This window comes from Chinchilla lanigera, unplaced genomic scaffold (genome assembly GCF_000276665.1).
Source record: "Chinchilla lanigera isolate Chin_1 unplaced genomic scaffold, ChiLan1.0 scaffold00030, whole genome shotgun sequence".
Lineage (NCBI taxonomy): Eukaryota > Metazoa > Chordata > Mammalia > Rodentia > Chinchillidae > Chinchilla > Chinchilla lanigera.
In genome coordinates this window covers 3,869,704-3,894,457 of record NW_004955431.1, presented here as the reverse complement: position 1 = coordinate 3,894,457, position 24,754 = coordinate 3,869,704, and positions in this window count along the sequence as shown.

Below are 24,754 nucleotides of genomic sequence, written 5' to 3'. Positions count from 1 at the left end.
CACATAGATACATACATACATTAAAATGTATAAATATATCACTGAAAGCACAGGAAAAATTAGTCAAGACAATGTTCCAAACTAATAACAGAAGGTATCTCTAAGGACTGAATTAGGTAGACAAGAGGAGGTGAAACTTTGTTTTCTTATATAAATTCAAAAAAATGTGAAAGCGCTGAGCTCTTTAAAATGGCACAGTACTGTCAGCTACTCGGTTTCTCCAGAACAAAGCATTGAGAGTCTGGAAACAACAGCCCAAAGGAAGCCAAAGGGATTCCAAACCACACAAGATACACAGTAGAACTGACAGGAGAAGAAAAAAAAATAGGATTCACTGCTACAGGAGAAATAGTTTACTGCAGCAGAGCAGAGACCACACAGTGTGTCTGGAGCAGCTATGTGGTTGATATGGTAGGCAGGGAGTCAGCGAAAGCAAATTGACTCCTCACTGGGAGACTGAGACTTGACATGGACCAGGAGAGTCCTGTGTAGTTGGAGGCAGCAGTGAGAACAAGAGACACTTTCCTGAGCAGCCCACACCATAGTCACCCCACACACCATAGTCCACCCCCACAGTCATTGGTTGGTGAATGAACAAGAATGATGTGCCCTGCACCCAATTGGGAAGAGTAGCAATTGGTGAGCAGGACTGCCATTTTGTCTCAAAGTGCTCTGGGCTTGAACTCCAGCAGAACAGCTCCAAGGTCACTTCAAGGCCAAATTCTAGGAGTGGAATGATGAGGGAAGAGCTTCCAGTCACAGTAGTTAATAGGCATCCACCAGTTGGACTTCAGACTGGGGAAACTTGGCTGAAAAGGAGGAGCTGGAACCCAGACTCTATTCCAGTGAACCCCAAAGGTGAGACTTAGCCCTAACTACAAAGGACTAGAAGCAGTCCCCTGCTCTGTGACTGGCAGTGCAAGCAGCCGAGTGGCCTTGGCCAGTGATGAGACAAGGGCACTGCCACCACAACTGCCCTGGATTCAGAGACACAACAGGCAAGTGGCCTTGGCTGGTGTCAAAACAAGGGAACAACCCCACTCCCTGCCCTGTGACCATCAGCTCAAGCAGGCAAGCAGCCATTGGCATGACAAGGGCATTACCACCTGCCTTCCAATCAGCAGGCAAATGGCCTTAGCTAGCTGCAGAAAAGGGCAGTCCCCTCACCCTACCATCAACTCCTATAAGAAGAGTCAGTGATGTGGACAAGCTCAGCCCCTCACCCAGCAGTAATCCTACTATAGACTTGGTAGATTTATTCAGTACAGATTCCAGCTCTGACTAGGAAACTAACACCAAACTAGGGGCACCAGAGGAATTTTTAAAAATATTTTTCCTATTTTTATATGATGGGTGTATAGGTTTTGACTTTTATTGTTTGGTTTGTTTTCTCTGTCCTGCTTCTCTGTTACCTCATTGGTCTTTTGGTATACTCTGAGATTTACAGGTGAATGAACACTGGCTCTAGTTTTTCTGTTTTGGCTTGAAATTATTTCACTATCTCCTCCATTCTTTCTCTCCTGTCCTTCTCAAGCCTCCCAAAATTTGGATGATCAACTTGAGGACTTCAGCCTTGCTTCTACCATATTTCTCTTCAGCTATTGCTCTGTTTTGTGCACTATCCCTCTTAAATTCCCCTTCCACACAGGATAAAATCCCCCTACCAAGGGAAACCCACTGTATACAAATTCCTGGTCTGTGTTGGAGGTTGTTATATAGCTATGGATCTTATGCCTATGGTTAGAGATACCAAATTAGCAGTCACTAAAGATTACCTTATATACCTATGGATCTTAGGCCTATGGTTACAGATACCAAATTAGCAGTCACTAAAGATTACCAGTTTCTAGGCTATGTTTCATGATGGTGATAGGACTAATTGTACTACTTTAGCCAAGATGCCATACTCCTTGTGATCAGTTCTTCACCCATGTGTGATAACACTGCGATAATCTGGGGTGACAATCATTCCTGTAGCCCAGTACCAAAGGACAGAGTGCTTAGCTAAATAGACAGCACCACATCATCCTTAATAAAGTGGAAAGATATGGTCTTGGGATATATACAAAGACCAATAGCCAGCTATAACTACAAGACATCTCAGAGGAATAGACATTTCCAAGAGAAGCTTTGATACAAATGTAAAAGATACATATCATAAATTACTCAGCTATAAAGAAAGATAAACTCAAGGCTTTTATAGGCAAATGGTCACAACTAGAGACCATACTCATAAGTGAAATAAATCAGACCTGCATGTACAAGCACCACATTGTCTCACTAGTGTAAAACCTGAAACAGTTAATAAAAACTCAGAGGTATGATAGACACTGTGAAATGATAAGAAAATACTCAAGGGTAAAGGGCAACTGGGATGGGGAAAAGAGAAGGGAAAGAAGGGAAATTTTGTACGTATGTATATACAGGGTTGTTAACATAGTTGATCTACTGTCTTCTATTTCTTTGCTGAAAGAAACTGCTAATCAGTCCTTGATTGATCAATATTGCATGTCTCTGTTAGTTTTCATGAGAAACCACTTTGAAGATATTAGTATGTAATACAACAAGCATTGTTAATTTCCTACCACTTTGTAACTCTGTATTGTTTGTACTGTTCTTTTGCTATTTTGTAAAATGTTGTCTGTCTGTTAATGTTTTCCTCCTTTTATTTTTAAAATAAAAAAATACAAGCAAGAACACAGAAAAAAGTTAAAATAAAAAATAGAAAATTACCAGATGCAGAAGCAAAATGCAATCCCAAACTTCCAGTCCACAAAAAACAAATTCAGGGGACGTGATAGAGGAAATTAGAAGTCATACACTTGAATTTACTGGAATGACAGTAAAAGAAATAAAAAATCTATATACATGAGAATATAGAGGATATCAAAACAAATAATCTCACAGGTTAAGAAAAAGATGAAGATCATAATGAAAGACTTAGTCAGAAAATCTAGAGTAGACATAGATTTTAAAAAAAGGAGCTTACAAAAGTAATGGAAATCATGAATGCCCAACATAGGAATGAAATGGAATCCATGATACAGACTCAAATAGATAGTCAGGAAATTAATGATCCCATTGACACTTTGCAATCACATGAAAGAAAGTAAAGATAGAATATCAGGCCTAGAAGATAGGATCATGATTAGATATACAAAAGAAAATTCTTTTCAAAAAAGCATAGGACCATGAAAAAACAATCCAATAACTGCAAAAGAAGGCAGAGAACAATATAAGACTGACTGGAGTCAATGAAACTACAGAAGTCAGCACGAATTACATAAAAAATTTCCCAAGCCTTAAGAAAGAAATGACATACAGTAAGTGAGGCATACAGAACTCCAAAAAGTCATGAACAAAATATATCTATATTGAGTCACATACTGATCAAAATCCCAGCAAGTCAGCTGAAGAGATTCATGACAACAAAATTATCCACACAAAGAGCTCTAAAAGGTATTCTAGAAAGAGAATACAAAGCCTACAATTCTAAGAGTACCAGTAGAAAGAAGCCGCTATGCATAGAAAATAAACAGAGGAAAAGACAGGGAGCTATCAACAGGAAAATTATATGAAAAGATAAGCCAACACATATCCATTATAACCATCAAGGTAAATGGTCTCAATTCACCAATCAAAAGAAAGTCAGCACAAGACACAATAATAAAAGTTGTTACAGAAATGGTAAAAGCTGTTAAGCTGTTAGAGAAATTACTTATAAAGGAAAGCCCATCAGAATCACAGCTGACTTAGATTGGAGTGAAATATTTCAAATCCTGAAGAAAAGAACTTCCAACCTAGATTGATGTATTCAGCAAAATTATTTTCCAGAATTAATGGAGAAAGAAAATACTTCCATGATAAAGAAGAGCTGATTTGTATGAATTAAAAAGTCTTAACTTTTCTAGAGATAACACCATTAGGAAACCTGGGGTAATATGGAGACTATGATTTTCAGAAGGAAGTGTATTTCTTCACAGTGTATTTCTTTATCTACCTCCTGTACTCTTTCTTCAAATCTGAAGGTCTTTCTCTCTCACATTTCAGACCATTATCCTTTCTGAACAATCACAAAGGAGAATGACTTAAAGAGATGTCTGGATGGATTTCATACAAAAAGAATTTCCTGACCATTACTCTCCATGCTGTGTAAAAAGGTCCTCTGCTGGATTTAAAAACACCAAAGAAAGTCCTCGGTCCTGACATTCACTAGATTGTCATATTATCAATTTGTGTTTGTGCTGTGCTCCAGAGCTTCTGAATGGGATAAGTCAATTTGTAATCACATTTTCATCCCAAGCTTCTGGCACTAGCTCTGTTACCTAAAAGGTGCTCAACTACACTTTTGGATTGAGCCACATCAAAATGCTTCCCCTGGATTTTACAATTACACACTCTATAAAAAAAAATTATAGAAAATGGTCTCCAAAGATACAATACCTTCCCAAAATAAACTTAATGAAAACAAAAAATGTAATTCTGATACCTCACCACTATGGTAAAGAGCATTAAGTAACGAGTCACAGTGTTAGTGCTGGGAAAAGTCTTTACATCTGAAAAAATATTTTGAGGTTTAGTGTAAAAGAAAGATATAACAATGAAGATGGACATAAAGAGCAGTCTGACTTGCAAAGTGTTCTCCATCCTGAATTTAAAGTGTTATAGAGGAAACTGAAGTCTATGATGCACTGTGGGCAATCAAAGCAGTAGCAATCCCCTGTTTGTGCTCACATCCTAACTAGGTTAGCTAATAATCCACATGAAGGTCTCAGGAGAAGGAACTGTATTCATTTCTAGGTATAAAACCTACTTCCTCTCATCTCTACCATCCTAGAGATGTCCAGTTCACAACAAAAAGTATACATCATAAATGCAAAACAAGAAAAACAATTTACTATCAAAAATAAATCAATAGCACTAGAGCCAGATATGACATATGTGCTGAAACTATAAACAGGAAGTTTAATAATTATAATTAATATGTTAAAAGTTCTAATGGAAAAGAAGACAACATGCACAAACATACGAGTAATTTTGGCAAAAAGCTAGAAACTACAAGATACATTCAGGTAGCAATGCTAGAAATAAAAACCACAGCAACAGAGATGAGGAATATCCTTTAGGGGACTATAAGTAGATGTGACCTGAAATAGGTCAATATAAACTACCCACATTATCCAAAAAAAGGAAAAAAAGTAGAAAAAAAAGAAAAGCAGAGCAGAACATCCAGGCATATCTAAAATACATTTAATTGGAATTCTACACGAAGAGGAAAGAATCAAAGCAGAAGAAACATTTGATAATATAATGATCTAAAATGTTTTCAGTTTTTATTAGTACAATTTGCAGCACATAATAATGACATTGATCACAAGGTATTGGTACACGCACATAATATAGCTTAATTCCTTTTACTTCCCTTCCCTCTCCCCTCTTTTTCCCCTCCCTCCGTCTCTTGGTCCTTTCTCATTTGCAAACGTTAATGATCAAAAGTTTTGCAAAATTAATGACAGATACCAAACCATGGATCCAAGAAACACAAAGAACATTTAAAAGGATACACACAATTATTTTGTATAAAACGATCAACTAAATAAAATAAAAATATGAACACTGGGAGTTTCTTATTCAAACCACTAAAAAAAGTGCAAAGAAAGGAAAGTTTTTGAAGTCAGCTCAAAATAAATAAAAATATAAATGACTGAATAAATAAATAATTGGAATGAGAAGATACAAATCTCCCTTGCAGAACAATTCCAAGTAATTTATGTGTTTACTTGAGGCCTAAGGAGAAAGATACTCCCTATTCCTTAAGCATGGGCCGTGCATATTGATTTCTTCAACATCACAGGTGAAAAGTGATATTGACAACATGTTTCCTTAATCTGATGCTATAAAATAATACTTTATCTCATGATTTTCCTCCCTCAAACTCATAACTCAAGCCTGATCAGGAGAAAAAAATCAGACAAATGTAAATTAAGGAACATGCTATAAAACACCTGGCAAATACTCCTTAATGCTATTGAGATCACCAAAAGTAAGAAAGTCTACAAAATTCACAGCAAAGAGGATTCTAAAGACATTGTTAATAAATATAATGTAATAGTCTAGATGAGATCCTAGAGCACAAAAATAAATTAGGTAAAAATTAAGGAAATCTGAACAAAGTATAGACACGAGTTGATAATAATATTTCAGTATTGGGTAAGTCAGTTAAACAAATGTAATATACTAATATATTAATAATGAAGACATTGGCAATACAGTATATTATATCTTTCCATATTATGATTTTTCTGTGAACTAGAACTGTTCTAAAATTAAGCTTTGTTATAATAAACCTAAATACATAGTACAGAGGAACAAAATAAAAATAAATTTCTCACCAGAAACTATGAAAGCCAAAAGAAAATGAAATACCATTTTAAAAAGATTTTTCTTTGTCTGCAAGAAAATATTTATTTATTCAGTTAGTTAAATATTTAGTTAATTTAAAATTTAATATCTAGTGAGTTTTAATAGTTACTTGTTTATTTAGTTAGGTAGTTTGTCATTTTCAGACAGGGTTTCACTATGCAGTTCAGGCTGGCCTTAAACTCACTTGTAGCTCAAACTGGCCTCAATCTCATAGAAATCCTCCTGCCTCAGCCTCCCAAGTTCTGGGATTACAGGCATGGGCAAGATTTTTTTTTAAATGAAAGAGAAAGTCTTTATTTTAAAAACCTAGGAGAATTAATTATCAGCAGACTAACATCATAAGAAATGTTCAAGGAAGTTATTCAATTGAAAGGAATACTTTACTACACAGAAATGGATCTGCCCAAAAAAACTGACAATTTGATGGAAAGGAAATAAATAGCAGTTTATATAATGCATTTTGTTACTCCTACATGTTCTAAAAGATAACTTATTATGCAAATAAAAATAACATTCATTTGTTGTCTATTTATAGCACATATAAAATTAATGTATAGTAGAAGGTATAGCTTGAAGGAATTGGGAATATATTGTTGGAAGGTTCTTTACACTTCACGTAAAGTGATATATTACTTGAAGTTTATCTGTAATTAATTAAAAATGCACATTTAACTCTAGGGAGAGACTAAAAATAGAACAGAGCTATAAATTATAAGTCAATCAATATTATCTTGAAGACATATCTACACTCTCATACTCAAAGTGGCATTAGTCACAAGAGTCAAGCATTATTCACAAGAGTACAAAAGCAACCTAAATATCCCTTGACAGATGATGAAAGCTATGATGTATATACAATGAAACAACATTCAGTTTTTAAGAAGAAAATCCTGCCATTTGCAGCAGCATGGATTAAAAAGGAGGACATTATGCTAAAAGAAATAGTCTAAAAACAGAAGGATACTCTATGACACTGTAATGAATTGAAATGAATAAAAAACAGTCACTCTCATAGAAGCAGACAGGGTAGATGATCGTCAGGGTTTGGGAGGAGGGAGAAAGGAGTGATGTTAATCAAAGACCAAAGTTTTGATTACATAAAGAGAGTACTACAGATGTATTGAACAATATGTTAATTTTCAATCGTGATGAAAAAATACCTGAAATAAAGGATCTTGGTTGACAATTTCAGAGATTTCAGTAAGTGGAAACATGGGTGGTCCTTTAGGTCCTTATGGTCCTTTAGGTTCATGGTACTGCTGAAAAGCATGACAGGGGATGCATGGTAAAGCAAAACTGCTTACCTCATGGCGGCCAGAAAATGAAGAAAGGGAAGGGCCAGGGCCCCAATATACCTTGATGGACAGGCCTCCAATGACCTAACTTCCTCCCACAAAGCCTTACCTCCTACAGTTTCCAGCACCTCCTGAAAGTGCCATCAGCTGGCACTGACTAAGCCTTCCACACGTGAGCTTTTGGGGGACATTTAAGATCTAAATCATAACATAAATATAAGGCCTAGAGTTAATACTGTATTATAAACTTCAAAATATATTAAAAAGAAGATCTTATGTTAAATGTTCTTATCCCAAATGATGGTAATATTAAATAAAAAGGGAAAGGGGAAACATTTGGAAATCACATGCAGGTTTATGATGTTGATTGTAATGATGGTTTCATGAGTACATACTTATCTTCAGGTTCATCAAGTTTTATGCATTAAATATAGACAGCTTTATATATATCAATCACACCTCCATAAAATGCTATTCAATAATAATAGAACTCCAAAAGTGAAAAAAATAAAATGGTAAAAAAATTTCACTAAACAAGATGATAAGAATTCAACAGTGTTGTTATATTGCACAGTGTTGTCTTCAAATTTATTCTCTTTAATAAAAAACTAATAATCCAAGCCAAAAAACACCCCTTTAATTATCACTTAAAAAGGCTCAAAGGGAAAAATATTGACATAGAACAAATAGAAAACGGCAAGGAAAAAGGAATATTTTAACCCAACTCTATCAATAATAACATCAGATATGAATAGCTCCAAAGCAGCAATTAAAGGACAGAGTTACCTAGTTGGATAAGAAAGACAAAACCTTAATATATGCTGTCTTCCTGCTCATTTTGGATATAAAGATATAGGTAGATTTAAAGTAAAACAATCTGGGATAATTGTACTGCTGGTGCCTATTGGTTTATTGAAAGGAATGGTTAATGCTTAAATTTTTTTACCAGTTTTGCATGCTTATATTTGATAATCTGAACAACTAATTTGAAAACAACAATATGCAATATTACAACCATTGGTGAATTTCTACCATCTTGTCTAGTGAAACACTGTATCATTTCTAATGTTTCTTTTTGCTTTTATTTTTTATTCTCTTTAATGGTTTGATCAATCTTGCATTCTTACATCTGGTATTATGAGCAACTTCGCTGAAGATAACAGTATGTAATATAACAACTAGTGTTTATTTCCTATCATCTTGTGTTGAAATTCTGTATCATTTTGATTGTTTTAGTGTTGGTTTATTTTTGCTGTTATTTTATTATTGATTTTTTTCTCTTTAAAATAAAACAATACAAAATTATGTACTATAAAAATCAGAAAGAATTTGGTATAGTTATATTAATATGTGATTATGTATGTTATAATGTATTTAAAGAGTGGTGTTGCTACAGATTAAAAAACCTAATATATTGATAAAGTAATAAATTCTCCATGAGAACATGTATTTAAAGAGTGGTGTTGCTACAGATTAAAAAACCTAATATATTGATAAAGTAATAAATTCTCCATGAGAACAACAACAAAAAACACTAAATATATATTTGCTTAACAATATAAATTGAAATTCTTATTGCAAAAATTCAGTGGAATTTAAATTTAAAATACACATATCCACAATTATAGAGATTTCAACACTCCTCTCTCTGTAATCAATAGAACAAGTAGACCAAAGTCCTTAACATTAATGGTATGGCTTGTGTTTATATGTCCCCTCAACATCTCATGTGGTCATAGGTGGGGCTTTTTCAGAGGTGGCTAGATCTAGAATGTGTGGTGCCGGGATAGGTTCCTGGTGTAATGCTAGGCTCAAGGGCATTAGGATTTTTTTTTCTGAGACAAGGTCTCACTCTGCATTTCAGGCTGGCTTCAAACTCACTATGTAGCCCAAACTGGTCTCGAATTCACAGTGATCCTCCTACCACAGCCTCCCTAGCGCTGGGATTACAGGTGTGCACCACCACTAGTTAAGGACATTAGGATTAAGGGTGTGAGTGCTACCTGCTCAAAGTAGGCTCGATAAGATATAAGGAGTAGCTTTGTATGTATGGAAATGTAAATACACAGATTAATGAAATAGAATAAAGTCCATAAAAAGATATGTGCAAATATAGTCAACTAATTTTTGAGAAAGGTGCAAGAGACATTCCATAAATAAAGATTAGTCTTTTAAACAAACTGCACTAGAACAATTATTCATATATAATTGCATATGTTTTATAATATGAACCTCAATCTATACATGCACTCTATAAAAACACCACAAAATTGATCATAAATCTAGGAAAAAAAATATGAAACTGAAAAACTCCTAGATGAAAATATAGGAGAAATTTATGTGACCTTTTATTAATCCATGAATTATTAGCAATAAGTTTGCAAGGATAATTCATTAAAGAAAATATTGATACACTTTATCAAAATTAAGAAACTTTGCTCTTAAACAGCATGTTGGACAAAAGTTTTATCTGAAATATATAAAGAACTGTCAAAATTTAATCAGAAAGTAACTCAATTTAAAAATGAACAGCTGGGCATGGTCACGCATTCCTATAGTCTGAACACTAGGGAGGCTGAGGTAGGAGCATCACCACGAGTTCGAGGCCAGCCTGAGCTACATAGTGAGTTCAAGACCAGCCTGAACTACACAGCAAGACCCTATTTGAACAAAAAAAAATGAACAAAAGATTCGAACACACACCTCATTAAAAAGATACTAATAGTGAATTGCCACATGAAAAGATACTCAACACCATTAGCCACTAAGAATACAAATGAAAACCACAATGAGGTACCACTCCTTACCTACTTAATGTTTAAAATAAAATGTTAAAAACTAACAATACTAAAAGTTGGTGAGGAAGCAGAGTGACTGGAATGCTCATACACTGTTATTAGAAATGCAAAAGGATACACCACTTTGAAAAAGACAGGTAGCCATTTCTTATAAAGATACACCCATTTCATTCCTAGAATTCTACCCCAGAAATAAAAATGTATATCCACATAAAAACTTATAGGCAAATGATTATACCTGCTTAACTCATAATCATCCAAAACTGGAAAAACCATGACTGTCCTTCCATGGGTAAATAAAACTAGATAAACAAGCTGTTATAATTCCACAAAGTGAAATACCACTCACCAAAAAGAGAATAAACCATTGACACATAAATCACCATGGGTGAATCTCAAATTTATTTATTCTAAGAGAAAGAAAGAGCCCACAAGAAGTCTGCATACCTTAGGTGTCCCTTGTATAATATCCAGGAAAAGGTAAAAGTATGAGATTGAAGAACAAATCATCAGAAGCTGGAAGTGAGGGAGAGACTGACGACAATGAGATATTATTTTGGAATGACAGAACTCTCTGCTTGTTGATTCTGGTGTTGGGTACACAACTCTACTCACTTGTCAAAACTATGTCACAAAGAGTAAATTTTATAGCACACAAATTTTAAAATAAAACAAAAATGAAAGGTCCGTTATAGAAAGGCAAAGATAAAATTGAAGTAAAATAGACCATCCTCTTAGAATCCTGGCCACCCTACACAAGTTTTTTCCCAATAGAAAACATGGTCCTATCAAGCCAACCAGGCCAAGATCTCAGGCAAGCTGTTTCACTCAGCAGTTCACAAAAGCTTTCTGCAGAGGAAAAAATTGCACCTTAAGATATAATAATCAAATCAGATATGACACCCTCTCTCCATGTACTAACCCCTGATTGCAGGCCAGCACTACAGAATGTTTGAGCAAAAATAAGAAAGTCTTTCCTCTTCAACAAACAGAGGGCTGGAAAACCTATAAATGTGCTATTTCAGCTGTTTCAAGCAGCTTATCATGATTTTGTGAAAGTCTGGCCTGAAGACTTTGGATCCCTTCTTAATAACATTTAATGCTACCATTATGTAATTGAATCCATTTTGTCGGTGTAGTGGGAATATCATTAAACTGTAATTCATTCCACTGTCTTCTAGCTTTCAGACCCTCAAGTCCCAGAGTCCAGCACACCAGAACTCAAAGCAGGGAGTGATCCTAATCCTCCCTTATACTCCCATGCTCCAGGGCCAGGCCCTTTCTTCACAGTGCAGTTGCTCATTTCATTACCATCAAGGCCTGGATGCCTGAGACTTGTGTATGCACAGAATCTACAGTGCTCCTCCTCATCTGTCAGTACGTACAACTCTCTGATGCTGAATGACACTCCCTACTTTGCTGAGACTTAATCTGCACCCACAGCCTTTTTGGAATTGTAATCACATCAAGAGATGATACTTTTTACATCAGTTACCCACTCGACATTAAGTACCTGGCACCTTGCCACTTAATGTGCAAGTAGCCATATTATTATTGAAACCACATGTTCATTAGCAAGGTTGGCACCAACTCAGCCTCCACTGTCCGAAGTTAATGTTATATTCCATTATAGTCCAGACAACGGGGCAGTGTAGGATACAGCTTGGGCAGGAGAACAAACAGTCTTGTTTGACGAAATCTGAGTCTTCAACTGTTCGAAATATGATCCAGTTTCTATCTTGACATATGTCTGCACTGATGTTTCAGAAAGAGACATGTTTTGAAAGAAAATACCACTCTTTCTGTGTTATCTTTGCAAAATTGTATTTAATTCTTTCCACCACTTGCAGGGATACCCAGAGTCTGCTGGCTCCTTGCTGGGCTAATCATTTCGTCCCGAGAGATTAATGCAAAAGTGTTTCACTTAATATAAAGGAGTGACTCAGAATCACTTCTTTTAATTAAGAAAGCCTGAGAGAGTTCTGAGAACAGTGTTCCTGTCCTCTTCTTTTAGAAGTAGGGAGGAGGAGTGCTAAGGCAGGGAGGGAGGAAAGCAAAAAAAAAAAAAAAAGCAGTAAAAGAATATACGAAAACAAGACTTTTGCATTCAAAGTGAAATCACTGATTCCATGCGCAGTTTTGCAAAATTTTATTCAGATTGCACAAATTCTCTGCCTTTCAGACATTATTTATGCACAGCATACATTTAACCTCTTGTTCCATCTTGTGCTGTTAAAATTTTATTATTTTTATTTCTCCTCATGTGTGTGTCTCACATGCAGGTCTGACAGCTGGGATTTTCTTGTACCCCTTGTTGGTGAAGAAACCCACTTTTTGCATGTGTATTCCATAAAGCTGTCAATAGTATTTGTTTAGACCCATTATTTATTTTTATTTTAAAAATAAAAGAAGGAAAATATTAACAAATAGACAACCATTTACAAAATAGCAAAAGAACAGTACAAACAATACAGAGTTACAAACAAAAGTGGTAGGATATTAACAATGCTTGTTGTATTACATATTGATATCTTTAAAGTGGTTTCTCATGAAAACAAATAGAGACATGCAATATTGATCAATCAAAGAATCATTAACTTAAACCCACTATTTCAATGCCTTACAAGTGAGTTTCTCATAGTTCGTATGTTTAAGTCCATTCTTGTTTATTTATGTATGCAATCATAAAGCAGGATTTTATAAAATTAGAAAACTACATTGTGGTGAATGGATTAATATTTGATATTTACTGCTGGAAATAGTGTCATTGAAGGCCAAATTTTTCCTTTAATGATCCAAAAACTATTATAATCCTCCCATGTGTAGTTACACCTATTATAATAAATATTTCCAACAATTTGAGGTTGATCTATCCTCATCACCTTCTTCCAAAAGCAGCAATATTACAACCAAATAGATCAGGGTAAAAATGCCAACCAAAAAACTACATTGCTGTACAGATCATCTGATCAGTTTTCCTGACAAGTAACTGTCTGGACTGCCTGGGAAGACGGAGCTGAGCCAGAATAATGCCAAGTGTTTAGGCCCTAACAAAGCATAACTACTCAAAAATTTTAAAAAAAAAATGTTCTTGAAGGAATTCTATATTTAATTTTTTTACAAAATTTTTAAAATAATCACATGGCAAAGATCAGAATGAAAGTCATTTTTTTGTACTAGTACACTTGCTTATACCTACCTATGTTTGTAGTCTATTATATTTCTTTCTATATATAGTCTATTATATTTCAGTATTGGAACAGTCTACTCTTTGTAGTACTAGATATCTGGAAAGGTTTTCCTAGAACTCTGTTGTGCTTATTGTCCAAACTGATACCTGAAAGGAAAATCTCTGACCTACTTCATGCACGTCTTCCTTTTTCCTGGACTTTGGGTCTTCCCAGAGCTCTCAGCACTAACAAAACAGGCAAAAGCTTTTAGGAATTTCCTCCTATTTTCTACTTTATACAAATGCAATTCAAAACCATCTGAAGAAAGGAAAGGAATCTCCCTCACCATGTGTAGGCAAAGGGTTAACACTGAACAGTGTGTTAAGTGTGTCCCTTTATGCATGTGCTTGTATGTCTGCTTGGCACTAGGCTGCCCATGCTCATTGTCCTTATGACCTTTTGCAAGTAGCTAAGAAAGACTTCCATTGTTTCCTTACATTTAGCAAGTTTAAAAACATCGTCTTCCCTACGACTGAAAGGCAAGTCAGAGACAGAATGACGAAAGCAAAGATTATGTATTTCCCCCCAGGAAAAGCAATATAAAAAGGTAGTCATGAGACAGTGACTGATTTAGAAACTGTATTCATATCTGTGGGGTATGGAGTGGAACAGATAGCTGTAAAGCAGAGCACCCCGTCAGGTCCTTGCACTTGCTTCCTATAAGATGTAACTTTTCCTTTAATGCAAATATGGGGCTATAACTCATCATGTGAACTTCCCTGGCTGAGCTGGCAACAAAAGTATATTTCTTTAGCTAGAGACAGAGAGAGAGAGAGACAGACAGACAGACAGACAGACACAGAGAGAGACAGAGGCAGAGAGAGAGAGAGAAAGATGGAGAGAGACATACAGAGGACCAGCTTTCTATTACAGTAACACATACCTGTGACAATTAACTTTTAAAGAGAAAAGGTTCTATTTGGCTAGACGTTTTGGAGGTTTGAATTCATGGTAGATTGGCTTAGTTGCTTTGAGCCACAGCAAACAATGCATCAAAGTGGTGACTGTGTGAGGGCGTAAAAGGCGGCTCAATTCATGGTCAGTAAGTGAATAGAGGGGAAGAGACAGAGCCTGACATTCTCTTTCAATGCCACGCCCCCCAGTGACCTAAAGCCTCCTGCTAGGCCTTACTATTAAAGTTTGCACTATTCCCTACTGGTACCAAGTTAGGACCTATTCCCCAACACATGGGCCTTGGGGGCACATGCCATATTCAAACTATAGCATAGATGGATAAAATGAGACAGATACATATTATATGTAGGGCTATGGATAAAGACATATTGAAGGGACATATATATAAATATAGATATAGATATAGATATAGATATACTATATATACATATTTCAGGCTTACAGGAAGCAGACTAGGCTATAATATCTAGGCTTGTTCTGATGTTTTACACAAACTAATGAATTAATTGTGGCAACTAGTCCCCAAAGATGGCCTCAAGACACTCCTATCCCTCCTAGTGTGCACATGTTCTTCCTATTGTAACTGAACACAGTTATTCTCTTCTTGATAAATGCAAAGCCAGTGAGCACAACCAGAAGATAAAAGAATGGGGAAAGATTTATTATTTGCAGAAAGTAAAGAGTTTCCTGGGGTTATCTTCAGAGCAAAACTCTCCCCTAAAGAAAACATGGAGATGTCAGTGGAATCATATACATATTTATATAGGAAAGTATATGTAGGCATAGGCCTATTTCTTTTTTTAAAGAGAAAGAAATAAAATTAACAATAAAGCAGAGTTTCAAAACAGGTTAGTAGGAGAGTTACAACAATTAATACATCATGTGTTATTGTTTTTCCTAGTAGTTATTCAGAGTACGAGATATATAAGCATGATGTCTTGCTCAAACAATATTAGCACAAACCTTTCTTTTAATGAACTAAGAGAAGCTAGCCATATAACTATCTTAATTATCTTGTGTATAAATATATTTTTTTCTTTTTCCATTCCTCTCTTTCCCCTTCCCCCATCATAATTTGTCTTTTCTTTTGAAAAGTTTCTTCATAATTCACAACATCTGTTGTACATTTTGTATCTTATTTACTCATTCAGTTTCTCATACTAGTGAGACAATATGAGGTGAAGTATATGGGTCTGAGTTATTTCTCTTATGAGATGCTCTCTTGTTGCATCCACTTACCTATAAAAGTCTCCAGTTCATCCTTCTTTATGGCTAAGCAGTAGTATAAAAACACCACATCTTTTTTATCCAAGCCTCAGTTGATGGGCATTTGAGTTGTTTTCAGGATTTAGCTATTACAAATTGCGCTGCTATAAATACGGTGAACATATATCACTGTGGTATGATGTTTTTAATTCTTCTGGGAAGATACCCAGAAAAGGAATAGCTAGGTTGAATGGGACCTCTAATCCTAGTATTTTAAGGAATGTTCACACTGATTTCCACAGTGGTTACACCAGTCTGCACTCCCACCAACAGTGGAGAAGGGCTCCTTTTGCCCCACAGCCCCTGCAGCATTTGTCATTGACTGATTTTCCCACAACCCTTCCAGCATTTGTTATTGGTTGATTTCTTGATGATAACCAGTCTTTTGGGGGTGAGATGGGATCTTAGCGTTGTTTTAATTTGCATTTCTTGAGTAACCAGTGATGTCAAACATTTATTCATGTATTTATTTGCCATTTGTATTTCTTCATCTGAGAAATGTGTATTCATTTCAGATGCTCATTTTTGGATCGGGTCTGTGAATTTGGGTCTGATTTTTTTAAGTTCTTTATGTATTCTAGATATAAGACCTTTGTCTGAGAGACAACTAGCTATAATTATTTCCCACTTTTTAGGCTGTCTTTTCACTCTGTTCATGATTTCTTTTGTGGTGCAAAAGCTTTTTAATAAGGTGAGACCATATTTATTGATTCTTTGTAATATTTCCCTTGCAGTCTGGGTTTTGTTCATGAAGTATCTGCCTATACTTATGCCTTCAAAATTTCTACCTAATTTCTCTTCTAGTATATTTAGTGTTTATCTTTTAGTATTTAGATCTTTGATCCATTTTGACTTTAGTTTAGTGCATAGTGATAGACATAGGTCTAGTTTTAGCCTTTGGGATGTGAAAAGTCAGTTTTTCCAGCACCATTTATTAAAGGGACTATCTTTCTTCCAGAGAATAAGTCTGACTCCTTTGTCAAACATAAGGTGGCTGAGTGTTTCGGGGGTTGCATTCGCATCCTCTATTCTGTTCCACTGATCCTCAGGTCTGTTTTTTTGTTTGTTTGTTTGTTTGTTTGTTTTGCCAGTACCGTGCAATTTTACCACAGTAGCTTTGTAGTATAATTTCAGGTCAGAGATTGTGGTGCTCCCTGGCCTACCTTTGTTACCGGAATTGCTAGGTCTCTTCTGGCTCCAAATGAATGTTAGGAGTGTTTTTTCTAGATCTGTGAGGTATACTAATGGTATTTTGGTTGGGATTGCATTAAATCTATATAACAGTTTTGGAAGTATGGCCATTTTCACTATGTTGGTTCTTCCTATCTGAGAAAAAGGATATCTTTCCATTTTCCCTTCAATCTCCTTTTTTAGTGTATTATAATTTTCACTGCACAGATCTTTTACTTCCTTTGCTTGATTGTTTCCTAAGTATTTCAATTTTTTAGATACTATTATGAATGGTGTAATTTTGCTAATTTCTCTCTCTGTGACTTTGTTGCTTGTGTGAAGGAATACTGTTGATTTCTGAGTGTTGACTTTGTATCCTACTACACTATTCAATTTGGATATTAAATTTATAAATTTTTCATGGAGTTTTGGGGGCTTTCTATGTAGAGTATCATGTCAGCTGCAAATAAAGATAATTTAACTTCTTACTTTCCTGTCTTTATTCTTTTAATTGTTTTTCTCTTGTATAATTGATCTGGCTAATATTTCTAGGACTATATTGAATAAGAGTGGTGATAATGGACATCTTTGTCTTTTTCCTGATTTTAGAATGACAGCTTTCACTTTTTTACCATTTAATATGATGTTAGCTCTTGGTTTATCAAAGATGGCTTTAATCAAATTGAGGTAAACAGCATCTATTCCAGTTTCTGTAGGGTTTTATCATGAATGGGTGTTGGACTTTGTCAAAAGCTTTTTCTGCATCTATTGAGATGATCATGTGATTTTTGTCTTTGGCTCTGTTGTTAGGGTGTATTACATTTATTTATTTGTGTATGTTGAACTATCCCTGCATTCCTGGGATGAATCCTACTTGGCCATGATGTATAATCTTCCTGATGATTTGTTGCATCCTGTTTGCCAGTATCTCATTAAGGATTTTTGCATCTTTGTTCATTAGGGAGATTGGTGTGTAGTTTTGTTTTTTGGTGCGTTCTACTCTAGTTTTGGAATCAGGGTAATACTTGCTGCTTATTTCTGAACATGCTCAGTTTCTAGTCATAGATGACATGTTTTAAAAGGAAAGATGGCTAACAGAAACATTTCTGGGCATGTTCAACTGAATGTTATAATAACCTGTTTACTCTAAGCCACATAGAAGAATGAGTTAGAGTGACTTGGTGATCTTAGTGGTTCATTTTAAGTTTCTCCAAAGAGTTTTTCTAAAACAAAAAGAATAATTTTGAAGGGGCATTATCACCTTTACAAGAAAAGCCACTTTCTCCCTCATTTGTGTGTAAGAGTTTCCCCCTGAAATGTCTCTGCCTTTCTTAAGAGCTACCCTGATCAAGAGATAAAGAATGTTTCCTCTCCCTTTAAATCTTGACAGGCCTTGTATCTGCTGTGAGAAATAGAATGTGGAAGTATGTTCTGGGACTTCCAAGCCCGGATGTCAAGAGATCTTGCTAGCTTCTGCTCCCTTCTGTAACCCTTGAGTGGCCATGTAAGAATTCAAGAACACCCTGCTGGAGAGAGGTTATAGAACCAGTCTTTCAAGGCTGAGACCCTGTGAAGAGAGAAGCAACAAAGAGAATAATCAGGCATTCACAAGCCAGCACCAGCCACAGCTGCAGCTCCTGCCATCTTCTGAAATTCCACAAGAACTGCCAAGCAAGTAGAGAAGACCAGCCATGTGAAGGACTATGAGAATATAATAAAATGATTGTTGCTTTAAGCCACTATGTTTTGGGGTAATTTCCAGTGGAGTAATAAATAAATAAAACTATTCTTTCCAGTGGCAGTTTTTGTCTGTTTGTCAAAATGACAGCTTCAAGTTGAAACTAGAGAACAATTTAACAGGTGTACATTTGTTGTTTGTGTTTGTGTTTTTGTGTTGTTTGTTTTTGTTTTTGTTTTGGGTAAGTGGAAATTGAGCCTAGACTAATTCTCATCCAATAATATTTGAAATAGACTATTATAATCTAAATAAAATTACTTTAAAAACAAATGTGATTTGTCCATCCAAGGGAAAATGTTTGGCATAGTATGCTTGGGGGTAAACAATTCCAAAAAGAAATTCTGAAGAAGTTGTGCTGAGGTGGAATAGGAAAAATTGAGACAGGTAAAAAGAGAGAAGGAAAATTGTAATTTTAAAAGTTTATTTTTAAGAAAAACTGCAGCTTCAGGACATAAAGTCACCCAATGCCTTTTTCCCTTCTAGCACCTCTGTGTTTAGAGCCACACTCTCTTCTCAATGTGTATTTGTTTAATTCTGCCTAATAAGGCTCTCTGTTGCCTCTCATTTACTTGTACTGCAATTCTTTTCTGTGATGTAAGTCAGTGAACCTACTCCATGGGTGGAGGAAGTTAAAGTTTCCATCTCCTCTTTGAGGGACCTCACAAGAGCCCTTCAGTGACACTTCTATGCTTGGTATTAAAAGGGAAGGAAGTTTCCCTCCTCATTCTGCAAGCTTGGTGCTTGAGCCTCTGAAAAATTGACAATTAACAGAAAGCAGTTACATAAAATTTATTGTGCATGGCATGAAGGAGAGTAAGTTCCCAATAACCCCAATGTAATAAAGATTATGTATCTTCTTCATAAGGAAAGGGAAGATGGTACACAGAAGCAAAAGCTGTCTTACTATGCAGGTAAAGTTGCTCAGGTGATAGTTACCTGTGATCACCTCTATCTGGGCCAAATGTTGGACCCTTCAGTCTTTTCTTCCTGTGAAAAGATCTTTTCTGGGCAGAAGCAGAGTTAGAAAAGCCTTTGCCAGGATTCATTGATTCTTTTACTAATGTAGATAGATATAAACTTTAAACAAAACAGATTTCCAGAGCAATTTCTGTATTGCACAGGTTTACAGTTTAATTAACCAACTCAAAATATGCCCAAGAAATATATTTGGGGTAGAATGTTTTGCTCTTTATCATATAGGTTAGTGAGTGCATTCTACACCTAAAATAGGTTTGGTGTTTTCAAGAGAAAGCAATTGTCTAATTTTTATCACAATATTTACCACAGAATATTTCAGTTTCCAGTTTAGAAAAGTACACGTGCTCACTTTGGCACCAATATACACCAATTTAGAAAAGTACAATAAATCCTAATGTACCAAAGCCCAAGTTTCAACAATAATCAATTAGCTGTCAATTTTGTTTCATCTGTACCCTAATCCATTACATTTCTAATTATCTGAAGCACATTCAAGGAAACATTTTGTCCATTGATATGTCTGTGGATTCTTAAACAGAATATGAAGATTATTTTTAAAATAAAACCATAGTAGCATTATCATACCAAAAATAATCAATGATAATTACTTAACAGTATCAAATATCCCATTAGGGTTTAGTGCATATTGTATTTTATGTGAAATGCATTTATTGTTACTGGTTAACATTTTACTTTTAAATTTTCTAAGGCCCTCCTCTCTTTTTCCCTTTCCATTTGTGCTGTTGAAAATACTGGATTGGTTCTTTTCTTCAATACAAGTTTTCTTGACTGCATCCTTATGGTGCCATTTAACATATCCTGCTCTTCCTTGAGATCCTGCCCAGTGGCAGTTAGATTTGACTCAAGTCAGGTGTGCTGTTTGTGGCAAGAATACTTCATATTGATAATGAGAAATTCAGTCAAGAAAGACATATAATGTTTGTCTTTTTTTCATGATATCAGTATTAATGATGATTGCCTATATCTCTTGATTCATTAAGGGTTTCTAAATGATGATGCTTTAACTTCCTTGTTTCTTTCCTAAGGATTACCTATATTCCATCTAAGAAAAATTTCCCTTCCATTGTTTACCTTGATGCTTTTTCAGTATGAAAGCATATGTTATGTATATGTCACTACATTTAAAGATAGCTAGATACTGAACAGCCCAGGCAATTTTCCAATCTTCTTTAATGACATCCTATTAAGGGATGACAAATTAGGTAAAGCTTCTTATGTATTACGTAGGAATGCTCAACTAAAAAGATTATTTTATTCTAAAATGGAGATTTAAATGTATTTTAAAATTGTCATTATGCCTATTATGCTACACTACTATGTATGGCTTTTAATTTCAAATTTTCTCTGTAAATCTATATAACTGTTAACATTCTATAGGGATTCAACTACTAGAACTTTGGTAAAAAACAGCTCTCTGGTTATACTTTTCTGCTGGATATTTAAAACCAAGTTAAAGTGAGACCTGTATTAATTAAAATTCACTTTTTGCTGTCTATCAAGGTCCACTAAATCTCAGGATTTACCTTGGAACCATGTTCAGTGTTCTCAGCTCTTCTGTCAGTGTCAGCCCTCTGAATGAGTCAAAGCCATTGCTTGACCAAGTCACTTTCTCTGAAAGCCTGGGAAATTTTTCTGTCCTGGTGACTCTCCTTAGGCACACTATACACCATAGAATAACTTTCCTCTGTGGCCCCACAATTTCCTTGATCAGAAGATCAGGGACTCAACTAAGTTATAGGATGTCACAGCAAAATTTCTCTTATGACCTGGGTCCTCATTGACCTTGGAGGGCTAAGGCCAAAATATTGGCTCTCATCTTAGCCAATTTATCTTTCTAATTTTTGATCTCCAAACCTCAGTTGTTGAACATCCAGAAGAGATTACTGACATTACATAGTAGCGGGAGTACCTTAAAATATAAAGTATAGCCAGAGAGCAGCCTTGCCATTTGATGAACCATCAGTAAAATAGATTATTGCATCAGAAATAGATTCAAATTTTGTAATTTTTGGAATAATACATGAATACTTGAGAAAAAATTGGAAGATAGGATCACTGGGAAAATGACTATCAATTTGTTCTATAAAATCTGCAAATGCTACTTGCCAATATAGAACTTGTTGTAGCAGAGTCAAATATTCTTTTAAATCAATAGGCAGTATGATTGCAGCATGATCAATACTGAAGAGTTGTTTGGATCTTGTCCTTCCCATAGTGACAATCTTGGCAATTTGTTCTAAATATAATTTGCAGGGTTTGTTTAACTGATCAGAAAGGTAAAACTGCTCAATAGAATACATTTTTTATCATAAAATTGTCCTATAAGACCTGTAGGAGAATGAGAAGTATTTAAAATATGAAGGATAAGAGGATAATTTGTATTTATTCTAAAAACTTGACTCTGTTGTAACATTTTTTCAACCAAAGTTAGTTCCTTTTGAGCCTCAGTAGATAAACTATGAGGGAAATCAATAGCTGGATCTCCCTGTGAGGTATTATCTAAATGTTTTAATTGATCAGTAGGAATACCCAATTTTGGTCTTACCCAATTTATGTATCCTAATAACTTTTGAAAATCATTCAGTTTTCAAATGATCTTGACCAATTTGTGGCTTTTGTGGCCTTACTGTTCTGTTAGTCACTAGTATTCCCAGATAATAATAAGGACTGAACAATTGTATCTTGTCTGGAGCAATGCAGAGGTCAAACAGTGTTAAATCTTGATTTGTTTCTGCAAAGAGATCATACAGTTGTTCTTTAATTGGAGTTTCCAGTAAGATATCATCCATAGAATGAATTATGTAAACAGAAGGGTGGGTTTGTCTAAATCCTTGTAAGGTCTGCAGTACAAAGAGCTGGCAAAATGTCGGGCTGTTTCACCTTCTCTAGGTAATGTGTCCCATTGACATCACTGCATTGGCTCTTTAACGTTTAAACTAGGTACAGAAGAGAAAAAGCACAGCCTATCTGTGGGAAAAAGAGGAATGTTTAAAAAGCAGTCTTTTAAATCAATTATGATGGGCCAGTCTCTGGGAACTACAACTACAGTTGGGTTTGGCGATCCTGATTGCCACCATAGAAAGTAAGCAAGCATTTACAGCTCTTAAATCTTGCACTAACCTCCATTTGCATGATTTCTTTGGAATAACAGAGACAGATGTATTCCAAAGACTAAATGAGCTTTCTAAATGTCCTAGCTTGAATTTTTCTTCAGGTAATTTGTGTAATTCGATGAATTTCTCCCTACTAAGGGGCCACTGATCTACCCAAACAGGCTCCTGAGTTTTCCATTATAATGGCAGAGCTGTTTTGTGCAGAGAAGCATCACTGGTCCTCATTTAAAAAAACCTGTTGATATCTGGTAGTATGCCTGTTATTCTTAGATGTAGTCCTTACAGGCTCTTTGATTCCCTGTAAATTCTTTCCTAGCCCTTTGTCCTTTTGATATCCCATGTTAATCATCATTGGTCTAATTTTAGGATTTGAATCTACTTGTTCAATTTCAGAAAAGAAAGAAAGACTGGGAAAATACATTCATAGGTATACACAGGATAGCTAAGACTGTTGTACTACTGATTTCTATTACTTTATTGAAAGGAACAGTTAATGTTCAATTGTTTGCTCAATCTTACATGCTTATTTATTTATCTGAGTATCCAATTTGAAGATATGAATATGTAATACAACCACCATTGTTAATTTCCTATCACTTTGTCTGAAAATGTGTATTGCTTGTATTGTTTTTGTGTTATTTTGTAAATGTCTGTGTGTTTGTTAATGTTTTTGTTCTTTTATCTGTAAAATAAAAAATAAAGATCAGAATCATTAGTCAATAAATTTACACTTTTGTAATTAATCATTTCCCCACAAATTGACTAGTGTAGGTGCCACATATGGTAAAAAAGAAGAGTTTTTGTTGGTCTGGTCCCTCATAAGACAGGGGTGAGGCTTTGTAGTACCTGCTGAGGGGAATTCCAATTCTATTAAGGAGGTAAGGGCCCTTTGTGCTGGTCACATGGTGGGCCATTATTCTAATGCAAGTAGAGACACATCTGCACCGGTGTCTATTAGACCTTCAAAGCATTTTCAATTGATCTTTTTTTTTTTTTTTTTTTTTTGTTTTTGGTTTTTCTCCGGTACCGGGAACCAAACTCACGACCTTGCACTTGCCAGGCAGGCGCTTTTGCCGCTGAGCTAAATCCCCAGCCCCCTTCAATTGATCTTTATAAAACACATAGGCCTGTTTGTAGTCAAGTCTTGTGTGAAATAAATTTCTTTTTTTTTTGTAATCTTGCTCTGAGGGTCTTGATCCCTCATGAACTGTCTAGATTTAACAAAAGAAATTTTATTGATAGGTAGCAAAATCAATTGTGCCACATTTATCCCTGGTCAAAAACTCAGAGATCCATAGCACATGCAAAAACTTGGGTCTCATCTTGATAATCACCCTTAATTACACTAGGCACAGTAGTCATTCCTTTTAAATTTAGATCAACATTTCCCAGTACAAGACCAACTGTTCCCTCAGGTGATAGACCCCAAACTCCTGTGGGAATTTGGGGTAGGTATTTCACCTCTGAGAAGAGTGACTCTGCAAGCTGAAGGAAGATCTAATCCTATCCTTTGTATTGTTCCTCTGGTGAGGGAATTTATATCTCTCCAGGGAGCCATGTCTAGGTTGTTGTTGATTCTGCTGGTGTGTTTGCACTGGATAAATCTGACTGACACTCTGATTCACAAGTTGTATTTCCTCTATTGTTTGGCTGGCCTGAAGAAAGGCTCTTATCTTGTTTTTGGCAAAGGTGAACCTTCCTTATGGATTTTAGAACAACAATGTCTCCCTTTTTAGCACTTTGGAAAGGGTCCAGGAGATGGACCCAAATCCTCCATGCCAGAGGCATTGTTCCCTTGACCTGCTTT